Genomic DNA, 15,999 nt, shown 5'->3' on the forward strand with positions numbered 1-15,999 from the left:
AGTCTGTGTGGCCAAGGAACCAAAGACTCAACACTGCCTTCGCCCCATGACTGCTGCCACTGAAATCAGTCAGGAACAAAATGTCAAGCCTGGTGGGATGTTGTGATACACCCTCACAGGCTAGCCAAGGTCTACCACACTCGGAGATTATTCACCCACTGATCTCCGCTATCTGAATTCAGGCCAGCTCTGAATTCATTTTCACTTCCCCTTTGCACTGAAATGAAAGCACTTCTCTAAGATCACAGAGATCTGTGAGATATTTAGGAAATCCTAGGGTTTTGGAATGGAAAGTAGCAAGTGATCTTTTTTTTTTTATCCCCAGAAAATTCTCACACAAGAGTAATGTCCTAGGAGCAATCATTAGAAAATAAAAACAGCCTGCCTCGTCTTTCCAGTTCTAAGGAGGATCATAAGGAAAAGCATAATTCTGAAAAATATTAGGCAAACCCAACATTTCCTCCATGCTTAGTTCTATACAGAGAATAAATACTTCTCTGTGTCTGTTATCAAGGATTTATAATGCAAGAGAGACTCAGCAAACAGGGAAAACATAGTCAGCAAGATGTTCTGCCAAATGCTTGGTAGTTTTCAGCTTTCCAAATCTGTTTTCTTCTATTTAATGGTCTTGGCTTCTATTTGAGAAGGGATTCAAAGAGCACTTGAGAAGCCAAGATAGGTAAAACCTGGCCATTTTGTTGTTTTTCTCATTTATATACATATATATATATATATGACATATTCTTGAAACATCAAAAAGAAAGGTACAGAGAATGACCAACTTACCAACATGTTATTTTCTGAAAGTCTGTCACTTGATGGGTTGGAGTTTAAAAAATAATTATTTTTGTGCTAGAAATACCCTCACACGTTATGCTTGAATTATCTGACAAAAGTCACTTTAAGAATGAAAATTAGCATCAATGCAACACTTACAGTAAGGCAAAATTGAACTTTAGTTAAAAAAAAAAAAAGAAGAAACAGCAGCCAGATTTGCTTATTCAGTGACAATATTCACTCATTCCTTTAACAAATATTAGCAGAGTTCCTTCTATATGCCAGGTGCCATTTTAAATGTTGGAAATGTGAAACTAATGAAAGAGACACAAACCTTGAATGCAGGCACATGGGGAAACCATGCAGGGGTGAACAGGACAACTGGCTTGTGGGCATGTTACAGTGACCCCTGACCCCTCCTCCCAAGCATGCCGGTGTCAGTGGCACCAGTTCTTCATCCCCACGTCTGCCTTCCTTTGTCCACAATAAAGCTGGCCCACAAGCACAGTCTCTAGGGTTTTCAGCTATAACTAGGATTATGTTTTGGTTTCCAGATAGAATGAACGATGAGAAGGAAGGGGGTTTTTCCTGAGAATCCAAGAGTAAGAGCTGAAAAGGGAGGGAAAAGAGGAAGGAGGAGGAAAGGAGGAAGAGCAAAGAAGAAGTAGCTTTGGCCTGGAGAAGGCAATGGCACCCCACTCCAGTACTCCTGCCTGGAAAATCCCATGGACGGAGGAGCCTGGTGGGCTGCAGTCCATGGGGTCGTTACGAGTCGGACACAACTGAGCGACTTCACTTTCACTTTTCACTTTCATGCATTTGAGAAGGAAACGGCAACCCACTCCAGTGTTCTTGCCTAGAGAATCCCAGGGACGGGGGAGCCTGGTGGGCTGCCGTCTATGGGGTTGCACAGAGTCGGACACGACTGAAGCGACTTAGCAGCAGCAGCAGCTTTAGCCTTATGTGGAAATGTCTGAAATTATCTGAGTTTTAAGCTATGGGGGAAAAAAATTAAAAAAAAAAAAATGGTACGTAAGGAAACCCCTGAAGAAAGATGTTAGAACTGACAGGAAGCTTACAATCAAGCTCATCTGTACCCTATGGCTGAATGCAGAGGTTCCACTAAAAAACAAACAAACAAACCTCTCTCTGTCTTTGCTTTGGTTCAGGGGCTTCCCTGGTGGCTCAGAGGGTAAAGCATCTGCCTACAATGTGGGAGACCTGGGTTCAATCCCTGGGTTGGGAAGATCCTCTGGAGAAGGAAATGGCAACCCACTCCAGTACTCTTGCCTGGAAATTGCCTGGTGGGCTACAGTCCATGGGTTCGCAAAGAGTCGGACACAACTGAGTGACTTCATTTCACTTCACTTCACAGGGGCTCTCTCCAAGTTTTTCCCGCTAAAACTCTTTTGCAGGCCTCTCTTTTTGGACCTAGTTCTTGCCCTCTACCAACTCCTGTGGATGGAGCCTGGGCTCTTTCCAAGCTTCCCTAGGCAGCCTGTGCTAGAACTTGGACTTTGATCATCTCCCTTTGACTGTAGCCACAGGCATAAAATGCTTTTTCCCAAGCCTGGAACTGGCTTCCAGGATACTGTATCAACCCAGGCTGCAGATCCAATGAGATTAGTTCATATAGTTTCTTAGGTGGCCACCAGATGGCACTGTCAGACCATCTTACTGGGGGTTGGGATGGTGGGTAGTTAGAGAAGTAAATGCTGGAAGGAGGATTACTCATGACAAGATGAGAAATTATGTTGTATTTGTGGGGTCATATAAAAAATTTGCAAGCCTGGAACTCACAACCTGCTGAACTCTAATTCTTGAGAAAGTCAGTTCAGTTTTCCCTTCCATCCTTCACATTTTCATTACTAAAAAAAGAACTTATACCTTAAGGCTTAATTAAATTTAGCTTCTCTCTTAAGTAATATCAAATCCACAAAGATTAATCCTGAGAGGTTAATTAATTGAGTATCAAAGGACATCTCAGAATATTAAATAATCTCATAATAACAGCATACTTATTCATTCTAATATATTTAGTCTGACTTATATTATATTTCAGTGATGAGGATTCAGTCCTTCCTGGATATACAAATTATATTCCATAAAGTTGCCTATTTTAGGCTCTATTCTATAATCACCTCAACTAATGTTCTACAATAAGGGAATTATATTTTTTTCTTTAGACTTCTGGGTACCACCATCAAAGACTTCTGAAAGCTAAAATCAACCAAAAGATGATTATAAAAAAATATGAGTGCTCATTAAAGTGTCTGGAAATAAAATAAATAAAAGTCAATAGCTTTCTAAAAAAGGATTAACAATCAGAAAATATCATGGAAGAAAATAATTTCATTAACAACAATCAAAAAATTAAAATATCTAGAAAAATCTTTTTAAATGATCAGGGCCTATATAAAAGAAAACATAAAATGCTACTGAGAGACCTAAGAGAATGCCTGAATCCATGAGGAAAAAAAAAAACTATAAAAAAGTCCAGTATTATAAAAGTGCCACTTCCCCTTCAATTAATGTAAAAATATCATACAAATCTAGTTGAAAATCCTAGCAATTCTTTCGTTAGCTTGACAAAATGATTCAAGTTCATCAAGTAAATACACAAAAGTAGACAAAAAACGGAAACAATGAAAAATGAAGGGACATTTATAAAAAATAGCATTAATCCACAGACGTAAAAACTGAATAATAACTATTCAGAAATAAATAGATCAATAGAACAAGACAGATCCCAGAAGCATATTCAAAGGTATAAGAGAATTTAATATCAGACAGTAAGTAATTTTAAATCAGAGTATAAGATTAGATATTCATGAAGTCTGACAACTGGCTAGCAATTGAGGTAAAAAACAAATCTGAATTATCTTTCTTCTTATTCAAAATTAAATCCCAGATGGATTAAAGATTATCATGTAAAAAAATTAAACCCTAAGACTGCTACGAGGAAATACAGATATTTCTGCAATCCTACCAGAGGTCATTATTAACCTTTGGATACAAAAGCTTGATATTATAAAATGATATCTAAGCTTGAAACTATTGATAAATTTTTGACAAAAATTTTACACAAAAATACACATAAATAAGAAACATTTTATTTAATTCAAAAATCACTATGCACAGAATTAAAAGTCAAATGACAAACTTGCGATCCAAAGAACAATATATCAGTATTCACAGATCTCTTACAGGTCAGTAAGAAAAATACAGCCATCTTGATAAAAATAGTGAACAATAAAACATAAAAGAAATAAGAATATTCTGTAAGCATTCAGAAATATGTATAACTTCATTAATAATTAAATATATGCAAATTTTTAAATAATGTTAGAATTTGGAATCATTTGTCAATTCTTAAGAAAGACAAAACTCAATATTGGGAAAATGTAAAAAACAAGTGTGCTATCTTTTTGCCAGTGGGAGTTTCAGCTGAGATAAAAGTTCGGGAGGGCAGTTTGGTAATTAATATACATCAGCATTTGTCTTATAGCTCAGCAATCAAGACTTCTAGGAATCTGACTTAAAAATATAATTGTACAGATGCAAAATAATTACTGTGCAAGGATATTAACTAAAGATATAAGAAAGAGTGGAGAAAAAAGATGCAATCTAAATATCTATCAATAGATATTTTTGTGTGTGTAGGTACAGACACACAAAATGTGTATGTATATATATCATGTTACCATTAAAAATTATGAGGTACATATCTATTTATTGATATAAAAAAACCCAACCAGAAGTGGATAGAAAATGACTGACGAGCCCTAAAAGATAAGTAATAGAAATCATATGTTGTATTAACCTGTTTATATAAAACTAGGTGTTTTCTCTTGAGAAACCTATATGCAGGTCAGGAAGCAACAGTTAGAACTGGACATGGAACAACAGACTGGTTCCAAATAGGAAAAGGAGTACGTCAAGGCTGTATATTGTCACCCTGCTTATTTAACTTATATGCAGAGTACATCATGAGGAACGCTGGCTGGAAGAAGCACAAGCTGGAAACAAGACGGCCGGGAGAAATATCAATAGCCTCAGATATGCAGATGACACCACCCTTATGGCAGAAAGTGAAGAGGAACTAAAGAGCTTCTTGATGAAAGTGAAAGAGGAGAGTGAAAAAGTTGGCTTAAAGCTCAACATTCAGAAAAGATCATGGCATCTGGTCCTATCACTTCATGGGGAATAGGTGGGAAACAGTGGAAACAGTGTCAGACTTTATTTTTTTGGGCTCCAAAATCACTGTGGATGCAGATTGCAGCCATGAAATTAAAAGATGCTTACTCCTTGGAAGGAAAGTTATGACCAACCTAGATAACATACTAAAAAGCAGAGACATTACTTTGCCAACAAAGGTCCGTCTAGTCAAGGCAATGATTTTTCCAGTGGTCATGTATGGATGTGAGAGTTGGACTGTGAAGAAAGCTGAGCGCAGAAGAATTGATGCTTTTGAACTGTGGTGCTAGAGAAGACTCTTGAGAGTCCCTTGGACTGCAAGGAGATCCAACCAGTCCATTCTAAAGGAGATCAGTCCTGGATATTCATTGGAAGGACTGATGCTGAAGCTGAAACTCCAATACTTTGGACATCTCATACGAAGAGTTGACTCACTGGAAAAGACTCTGATGCTGGGAGGGATTGGGGGCAGGAGGAGAAGGGGACAGCAGAGAATGAGATGGGTGGATGGCATCACCGACTCGATGGACATGAGTTTGAGTGAACTCCGGGAGTTGGTGATGGACAGGGAGGCCTGGCGTGCTGTGATTCATGGGGTCACAAAGAGTCGGACACAACTGAGTGACTGAACTGAACTGAACTGAACTGAGGTGTTTTCATGAGCGTGTGTGCACGTATATATACTGAGATGTCTAGAAAAATATCTACCAAGATAATAACAAGAATTTTAACTGAGTTTTGGAGATTTTTAAAAATCTTCTCTTTGTTTTTTATGCTTAAGTTTTAACTTTATATAATTCTTTTAAGTCATTTTAATTCTAAGAACAAAATAAAAGATTTAAGAGGATTCTGTGATTCTTAAGTCACATAAGTGATTTTGGCAACAGAGATGATCTGGTTTAAAAGTCTGACAATTAAATCTTAGATAGTTTTATTTGATTAGCTTTTCAAAAGTGTTTTATTATATTCATAAGTTCACACAAAGAACACAGAACTTACTGGCATTTAAAATCCTATAATTACTACATAAAGTAATACTGGTATTCAGGAAAGTGTTTGTCCAAATTATAAATTGATCCTCTGCAATCTTCTATAATACAAACCTTACCGTTGGTGGGGGGAAGCAGCCTAGATTGATTCTAAACATTCCCTTATATGCGTGGCTAACATTTGTCAAACTAACATTTTATGCTCACTGTTAATTAGAAAGCGGGGTGCTTATAAAGCCTTCAGAATTTTATTTTTAAATGCATACGAATGTGAAAATACAGTAAATCTCAAAGACAAAGGCAGCAAAGTATTATATAATTGAGAAATGTATGCAATTCACACTAGGGATTCCATTAAAATGGGGTTTAGAGAAAAAGAGGATTAGAGAATTATTATATACATGGAGAAGGATTAGAATGCAAATTAACTCTGCTGCCTGTCTTCCATTCAAACTGTATAGAAATTATAGATAATGGCTCTTTAATTAAATGGCTTCTCCTGAGTTTTGTTAATATAGAATAATCATTTATGGGGTAAGGAAACTGGGTAGAATTATTCTGAAATACACTGGTTGTTTTGGAATGTTAGGTTTTAAAAAGATCTGCCCATTTAGAAGACCTCTTCTGTGAGACCTCCTTCCTTACAGTAAGTGAAATTAACTGCAATCTCCAGCCTCATCAGTGATTCCCCAAATTATCAGATTATCAGAATCACCAAGAAGCTGTTGAAACACAGACTCCCAGGCCACCACCCAAAGACTCCCTTTCAAGGTCTGGAGACCCTGGGCACTTCATCTGGGGCTGATGATTCTAGTTCTTTATCCCATGTATCTTTAGAGTCATCGCCCCTCGTTCAGTCAGAAAGACTTTACACTCACAGTATGAAGGGCTTTATTGTTTCTTTACACATCTCATCTTAATGGTGTGCTTCCAGTCTGGTCAAACAAAATCATCATGAACCACATTTCCAGTATCTCAGCCATTAGTTCTGTCTTTCAGAACTGTGCCAAATGAAAATAAGACAAGCATGGTTTTTATGTCTTAATAAAGTTGTAGATTTTTTTAAATGTACAATACACAGCAGAGTTTTGTAAAATCTTTCTGACATGAATTAAAAATAAATATTTTTTACAATAAGAAATACATTTTTCACCATCACTCAGTACAAATATATATACTGAGTTGGCCAAAAAGTTCGTTTAAATTTTTTCTTAAGATTTATGAAAAAATATGAAAGAACTTTTGGCGCAACCCAATATTTATTTATGCAAATTAAAAACTGATGCATGCACATGTATGTACATCTACGAAGGTATATAGATATAGATGCACATATTTATATATATGAAATTCAAACAAAAGTTTTACTGTACCATACTTACCATTCAGTTCAGTTCAGTTCAGTCGCTCAGTCATGTCCAACTCTTTGCGACCCCATGAATCACAGCACGCCAGGCCTCCCTGTCCATCACCAACTCCCGGAGTTCACTCAAACTCATGTCCATCGAGTCGGTGATGCCATCCACCCATCTCATTCTCTGCTGTCCCCTTCTCCTCCCGCCCGCAATCCTTCCCAGCATCAGAGTCTTTTCCAGTGAGTCAACTCATCGCATGAGGTGGCCAGAGTATTGGAGTTTCAGCTTCAGCATCAGTCCTTCCAATGAACACCCAGGACTGATCTCCTTTAGAATGGACTGGTTGGATCTCCTTGCAGTCCAAGGGACTCTCAAGAGTCTTCTCCAGCACCACACAACTTGCAAATCACTCTCTTCTACTGTATGCTATCCAACTTCAGATTTTTTATATCTGGTCTAAATGTACTAAATTGATTTCAAGACCCAATAATGAAGCATGTCCCGAAGTTTGAAAATTGTATTAGTTGCTCAGTCATGTCCGACTCTTTTGCAACTCCACGAACTACAGCCTGCCAGGTTCCTCTGTCCATGGAATTCTCCAGGCAAGAATACTGGAGTGGATTGCCATTCCCTTCTCCAGAAGTTTGAAAATTACTGACTTCCAATAAACATATATGGGCTTCCCTGGTGGCTCAGAAGTTAAAGTGTCTGCCTCCAATGCAAGAGACCCGGGTTCGATCCCTGGGCCAGGAAGATCCCCTGGAGAAGGAAATGGTAACCCACTCCAGTATTCTTGCCTGGAGAATCCCATGGACGGAGAAGCCTGGTAGGCTACAGTCCACAGGGTCGCAAAGAGTCGGACACGACTGAGCAACTTTACTTACTTACTTAATAAACATATGGAAAGGTATTCAACATTATGAGTCATGAGGGAAATGCAAAATAAAAGCATGCTGACATACACCAGCATGTATCAGAATAGTTAAAATTAAAAATAATGATGATGATGACAATAAGAATAATAAATTATGATGCCAAGTGTTTTGTGAAGATATAGAACAACTCTAGTTGTCATGCATTGCTGGTGGGAATGTAAATAGATGTAGTTACTTTGAGAAACCATTTCTTAACATCCTCTAAAGCTGAAATAAATATATATACACACACACACATATATATATATTTCTTTCTCTATGACCCAGCAATTCTAAGTATACAATGAACATGCATCAAAATACGCATATAAGAATGTTCAAAGCAGTAGTAATGGTAATAAAACCAACCCATTCTACATGAATAAAATAAGTACAGTTCTGCAACAGTAGAAGTGGTACATAAACTGTGGTACATTTACACAGTGAATTCTATAAAAAAAAACAAGAATGAACCAACTACTGTATCAACATGGATGATTCTCACAAACATAACTGAGCTAAAGAAGCCAAACTCAAAAGAGAACGCAAGGTTCAAAAATAGTCAAATCTATGGTGACAGGAGCCAGAAGTGTCACTGCCTTGAGGGGAGAGGACATGCTCCGGAAATGTTCTGTTTCTTTACATTCCCACCAATGGTGCAAGTGTGTTCCCTTTTCTCCACATCCTCTCCAGCATTTATTGTCTGTAGACTTTTTGATGATGGCCATTCTAACCTGTGTGAGGTATATCTCATTGTAGTTTTGATTTGCATTTCTCTAATAATGAGCAATGTTGAGCATCTCTTTTCATGTGTTTGTTAGCCATCTGTATGTCTTCTTTGGAGAAATGTCTGTTTAGGTCTTTTTCCCACTTTATGGTTGGATTGTTTGTTTTTCTGGTATTGACTTGTATGAGTTACTTGTATATTTTGGAAATTAATCTTTTGTCAGTTGTTTCATTTGCTATTACTTTCTCCCACTCTGAAGGTTGTCTTTTCACCTTGTTTATAGTTTCCTTTGCTTTCCTTTGCAAAAGCTTTTAAGTTTAATTAGGTCCCACTTGTTTATTTTTGCTTTTATTTCCATTACTCTAGGATGTGGGTCAGAGAGGATCTTGCTTTGATTCATGTCAAGTGTTCTGCCTGTTTTCCTCTACGAATTTTATAATTTCTGGCCTTACATTTAGGTCTTTAATCCATTTTGAGTTTATCTTTGTATATGGTATTAGGAAGTGTTCTAACTTCATTCTTTTACATGCAGCTGTTCATTTTTCCCAGCACCACTTATTGAAGAGGCTATCTTTGCCCCCACTGTATATTCTTGCCTCCTTTGTCAAAAATAAGGTATCCATGGGTACATGGGTTTATTTCTGGGCTCTCTATCTTGTTCCATTGGTCTATATTTCTGTTTTTGTGCCAGTACCATAATATCTTCATGATTGTAGCTTTGTAGTATATTTTATCTGTGTGTGTGCACAGATCCATTCATTTTTAGCCACTCTTTTTTACATTCTTTTCCCATATGTGTCATTACAGAGTATTGAGTAGAGTTCCCTATGCTGTATGGTAGGTTCTTCTAAGTTATCTATTTCATCGCCCTGATACCAAAACCAGACAAAGATATCACAGAAAAAGAAAATTACAGGACAATATCACTTACAAACACAGAAACAAAATTCCTCAACAAAATACTAGCAAACTGGGTACTTCCTGCTGGTTAAAAATCCACCTGCCAATGCAGGGGACACAGGTTCAATCCCTGGTCCAGGAACTAAGATCCCACATGTTGTTGCAGTTGCTTAGCCACTAAGTTGTGTCCAACTCTTTTGCAACCCAAGGGACTACAGCCTTCCAGGCTTCTCTGTCCATGGGATTTCCCAGGCAAGAATACTGGAGTGGGGTGCCATTTCCTTCTTCAGAGGTCTTACTGATCCAGCAATTGAATGCACATCAATTGCATTGCCAGGCAGTTACCACTGAGCCACCAGGTAAGCCCCAAGATCCCACATGTTTTGGGGCAACTAAGCCCATGTGCAATAACTACTGAGTCAGACAGCCCTAGAGCCCACGGTCCACAACAAGAGAAGACACTGCAATGAGAAGCCCATGCACCACAGCTAGAGAGTAACCCCCACTCACCACAACTAGAGAAAGTCCATGAAGCAATGAAGAGCACATGCACTGTAAAGAAAACTCAGCACAGCCAAAAATAAATAAACATTAAAAAAAAAAATACTAGCAAACCGGATGGAACAATACATTAAAAGGATCATATACCATGACCAAGTGAGATAAAACTATCTTTAAAATGGGGTTCTACTATACTTTTAAACCATTTTCATCAGTGTGTCCAAGCTGTAATTATAGTTAAAACCAGTAAACAATCTAAATTCCCCATTCTGACCTTAGCATTGAAGAAAAAATGTGAGCGGACAAGCAGGGACAAAAAAAGCGACAAACTTCAACAAAATTTGGAAACGAGAACAAAAGCTTTTTCTTCTTTGAAAAAGTAAATTATAAAACAAGATACGAGTTTCCCTTTAAGGAGAGAATCAGACAATTAAAGCAAATCACTTAAAAGTACTTTTAAAATATTCATATATTGTTGCTACATAATTAATTACCACAATTCAATAACTTAACACCAATTCTGCAGGAGATCTCACAGTTCTGTAGGTCAAAAGTCTGGACACAGTTCAACTGGGTTGTCTACGCGTGGTTTCATCAGGCTGAAGTCAAGATGTTGGCTGGGGCTGAGATGTCATATGCAGCTCAGAGTACTCTCAAACACATGTGGTTGTTGGTCGAGTTCATTTCCCAGTAGCTGTAGAACTCACAGAGGTTGCCACCTTCAAGCATACCAGAAGAGCACTGGCTGCAGGTCTCACCCTTTGATATTTAGACCCACTTTGAAAAGGGCTCACCTGATTAGATCAGGCCCACTGACATTCAGGGGGAAGGAATATACAGGGCATGCACACTGGGAGCCATCTTAGAACTCTGCCTACACAGATAGTTGGTCATAACAGAAGCTAAAGATGCAGAAAATGTCCTACCACAGGAGTTCGACAAAGACCTATTTCCTACCTACTCAAGTTGAGACAAGCCTTCCAGTGACACTAATGTTGTCTGTACTCTATCATAAGGCAGTGGTTTTCTACTGAATTTTTCTGTCATTCAGTGCAAAAATATGTTATCTTATTGTCAACTCATTTATTTAGCCATCTGTTATGTAAAACTCTCTATGTCATCTATTAAAAACTATCAAAGGTGATTTTTAAATAATTACAGAAAGTCATGAAAATGAACAATACAGGAGATCAATAGTGATCCCTACATTACGCCTACTGCTAATCACTGCAGTTGTATCTGAACTTTATTATACAATAGACTCTGAATTTTCCCACCAAAGAATTTTCCCACTCAGAGAAAGAGAAATGGCAAGGCAAAGAGGGAGCCCAAATTTACAACAAAAAAGGAAAGGATGGCATAAAACCTTAGCTAAGAAGTACGAAGATTACAGGAAGGGAAAATATAGAGAGAGAGAGAGAGAGTTATGTGACCGTACTCAGTTCAGTTCAGTTGCTCAGTTGTCTCCGACTCTTTGCGACCCCGTGAACTGCAGCACGCCAGGCCTCCCTATCCATCACCAACTCCCGGAGTTCACCCAAACTCACGTCCATTGAGTTGGTGATACCATCCAACCATCTCATCCTCTGTCGTCCCCTTCTCCTCATGCCCTCAATCTTCCCCAGTATCAGGGTCTTTTCCAATGAGTCAGCTCTTCACAAAGTGGCCAAAGTACTGGAGTTTCAGCTTCAACATCAGTCCTTCCAATGAACACCCAGGATTGATCTCCTTTACGATGGACTGGTTGGATCTCCTTGCAATCCAAGGGAATCTCAAGAGTCTTCTCCAATACCACAGTTCAAAAGCATCAATTCTTCAGTGCTTAAAAAAATAAATTAAAAGGGGGGCTTCTAATCCCACCTTATGCCAAGAAGCAGCACTGAAGAAAGAAGGTAAGTGAATAAAATCCTTAAAATTCTGTCTGTGCATATTGCATGCTAAGTTGCTTCAGTTGGGTCCGATTCTGTGTGACCCCAAGGATGGCAGCCCACCAGACTCCTCTGTCCATGGGATTCTTCAGGCAAGAGTACTGGAGTGGGTTGCTGCGCCCTCCTCCAGGGGATCTTCCCAACCCAGGGATCAAACCAGTGTCTCTTATGTCTCCTGCATTGGCAGGCAGGTTCTTTACCACTAGTGCCATCTGAGAAGCCGAAAACTTTGACTATGCTGTACTTAGTCATGTCCAACTCTTTGCGACCCCATGCACTGTAGCCCGCCAGGCTCCTCTGTCCATGGGGATTCTCCAAGCAAGACTGTTGGTGCGGGTTTCCTTGCCCTCCTCCAGGGGATCTTCCCAACCCAGGGATCGAACCCAGGTCTCCCATACTACAGGCAGATTCTTTACCATCTGAGCTATCAGGGAAACCCAAGAATACTAGAGAGGGTGGCCTATCCCTTCTCTAGGGGATCTTCCTGACCTAGGAATCAAACTGGAGTCTCCTTGCATTGCAGGTGGATTCTTTACCAGTTGAGCTACCAGGGAAGCCCAAAATTCTGACTAGTACCCTCCTCTTTGAAGAGAAGCAAACTGGGGTGGTAAGAAACGAGCATTAAAAATAAAGTAATGAAAAACTATCATGTACCAATTGTACACAATTTCAGCAAAGATTAGAGGAGCCACCATAATTTGCTCTCTTTCAGGCCACTGGGATGAACTGGGACACACCAAGGTTTGGAAGGGGTAACCCTTACCTAACTGGAAAGTGCTCTGATACCGGACATGGATGAGAAGTCAGAATGAAGAATAGTCCTCTATTAAAGGCCACACTTGACTGCAGTGAAGTCCACGCCCTTCACTTCCCCCAACTCTACACCTTTTTCAGGCTACAGAGAAATAGATACAGTAAATAGTAGCCTAAAGGATAAAATTAACTGAAATCAAACAGGAATGAATATCAAAAAGAGTTCAACCACACTGTGTCAGAAGAAACATTAAGTTTTAAGTAACCCATGAATGAGCAAAAGAAAACACTAAAAGCTTCTTCAGAGCAAAGGAAACTATAAGCAAGGTGAAAAGACAGCCTTCAGAATGGGAGAAAATAATAGCAAATGAAGCAACTGACAAAGGATTAATCTCAAAAATATACAAGCAGCTCCTGCAGCTCAATTCCAGAAAAATAAATGACCCAATCAAAAAATGGGCCAAAGAACTAAACAGACATTTCTCCAAAGAAGACATACAGATGGCTAACAAACACATGAAAAGATGCTCAACATCACTCATCATCAAAGAAATGTAAATCAAAACCACAATGAGGTACCATTTCATGCCAGTCAGAATGGCTGCTATCCAAAAGTCTACATGCAATAAATGCTGGAGAGGGTGTGGAGAAAAGGGAACCCTCTTACACTGTTGGTGGGAATGCAAACTAGTACAGCCACTATGGAGAACAGTGTGGAGATTCCTCAAAAAACTGGAAATAGAACTGCCATATGATCCAGCAATCCCACTCCTGGGCATACACACCAAGGAAATCAGAACTGAAAGAGACACATGTACTCCAATGTTCATCGCAGCACTTTTTATAATAGCCAGGACATGGAAGCAACCTAGATGTCTATCTGCAGATGAATGGATAAGAAAGCTGTGGTACCTATACACAATGGAGTTTTACTCAGCAATTAAAAAGAATACATTTGAATCAGTTCTAATAAGGTGGATGAAACTGGAGCCTATCATACAGAGTGAAATAAACCAGAAAGAAAAACATCAATACAGTATACTAATGCATATATATGGAATTTAGAAAGATGGTAATGATAACCCTGTATACGAGACAACTAATCTTCAAATGTATAGGCATAAAGTTGTTTCTGTTATTTATATTCTTAATGCTTCTATGAGTAATTCCCATTTTGAGTATTGTTTATTTGCAAGATTTTTCTTGTTGATTATTGTTACCTGATGTTTCCCTTTTTAGAGAAGCTTTTTAACGATAACCCTGTATGCTAGACAGCAAAAGAGACACAGATGAATAGAACAGTCTTTTGGACTCTGTGGGAGAGGGCGAGGGTGGGATGATTTGGGAGAATGGCATTGAAACATGTATATTATCATATGTGAAAAGAATCACCAGTCCAGGTTCGATGCATGATACAGGATGCTCGGGGCTGGTGCACTGGGATGACCCAGAGGGATGATATGGGGAGGGAGGTGGGAGGCGGGGTTCAAGATGGGGAACACATGTACACCTGGGGTGGATTCATGTCAATGTATGGCAAAACCAATACAATGTTGTGATTATCCTCCAATAAAATTAATAAATTAAAAAAAAACTATAGTAACTACATAAACATGCGACAAAAATAACCCTAGTGAAAGAAGCAACTGAATATGCACAAGACTGTTGAAAAACAAAGTTCAAAAAGAAAACACAACTCTCAGAATATAAGCCATTTTCCTACAAATACTTTTCACTGTGAAAGACCTTAATAAGTATATGTTATCACTAAAGCAGAGACTCAAAGATGAGATTTTAAAACAGAACATGACACAAAAAGGGACCATAAGGAAATAAATTGAGGTCAAAACACCACCACTGTGGATCTAATAGATAAATTAGAAGCAACTGGGAATAGAATAGACAGGCTTGAAAAGCTAATCAATAGCATGAAATAAAGGCTGGAAGTAATAATAATAATAAAATACAGGGGGAAATTTTACTCAAGCAATTAGAGAGACGATAACCAACATACAAAGAGAATATAACATAAAGATCACTTATGCTCCCAAAGAAAAGAAAACAACAAATGTAAACAACAAAATGTAAACAGAGGTGCAATATGTAAAAAGTATACAGAGATACAGGACATTTTCCTTAATGCAAGACCTGAATGTTATGATCTAAGCGACACATAATATAGTTGGAAGAAATGACCATTATTATCAACAAGACCTATCCAAAAAAGTCACTAAACTTCAAAACATGGGAAGATGTATGCAGGCATCTGAAGTGAAAAAAGAAACTGAAAAATATGCAAGGGGAAAATAATCGAGCTGACTCTCAACAGCACCATCCCGTAACAGGACATACTCAAAAAATATCCAGAAAGACATGAATGTACAATAATATTATACCTGCTATTAATGGTTATGAAATCAACAAGGATACTTTCTCAAATATGAAAACATTGGTGGTGGGGAGATAGTTCCCTTTTTGGGAGGAAAACCAAAATTCATTCAATCAAAAGATGAATCAAATTAGAGAATTTAGAACCATGATTCTAAACCATGGTTATCACTGAGCCTGTTTAAATGTAGAAAATAACACCTGTGGGAATTATATTAGAAAAACAGAATGTAAATTTTACAAAGTAAAAATAATATAAATCACAAGAACCGGGAGCTGAGAGAAAGGGCATATGATATAGTGTTCAGTTCAGTTCAGTTCAGTCGCTCAGTCGTGTCCGACTCTCCGCGACCCCATGAATCACAGCACGCCAGGGCTCCCTGTCCATCACCAACTCCCGGAGTACACTCAAACTCATGTCCACAGAGTCGGTGATGCCATCCAGCCATCTCATTCTCCGTCGTCCCCTTCTCCTCCCGCCCCCAACCTTACCCAGCATCAGAGTCTTTTCCAGTGAGTCAACTCGTCGCATGAGGTGGCCAAAGTATTGCAGTTTCAGCTTTAGCATCA

General features: G+C 38.6%; 1 protein-coding gene across 1 annotated transcript in view; it reads right to left on the reverse strand.

Moving 5' to 3' along the window:
* HTR7 (5-hydroxytryptamine receptor 7) overlaps positions 1 to 15,999 on the reverse strand; it is a 98,708-nt gene that overhangs the window by 3,521 nt on the left and 79,188 nt on the right. The window lies entirely within an intron of this gene.

Source organism: Moschus berezovskii, chromosome 12 (genome assembly GCF_049115385.1).
Source record: "Moschus berezovskii isolate FMDL1 chromosome 12, NW_MosBer_1.0, whole genome shotgun sequence".
In the NCBI taxonomy this organism is placed as follows: domain Eukaryota; kingdom Metazoa; phylum Chordata; class Mammalia; order Artiodactyla; family Moschidae; genus Moschus; species Moschus berezovskii.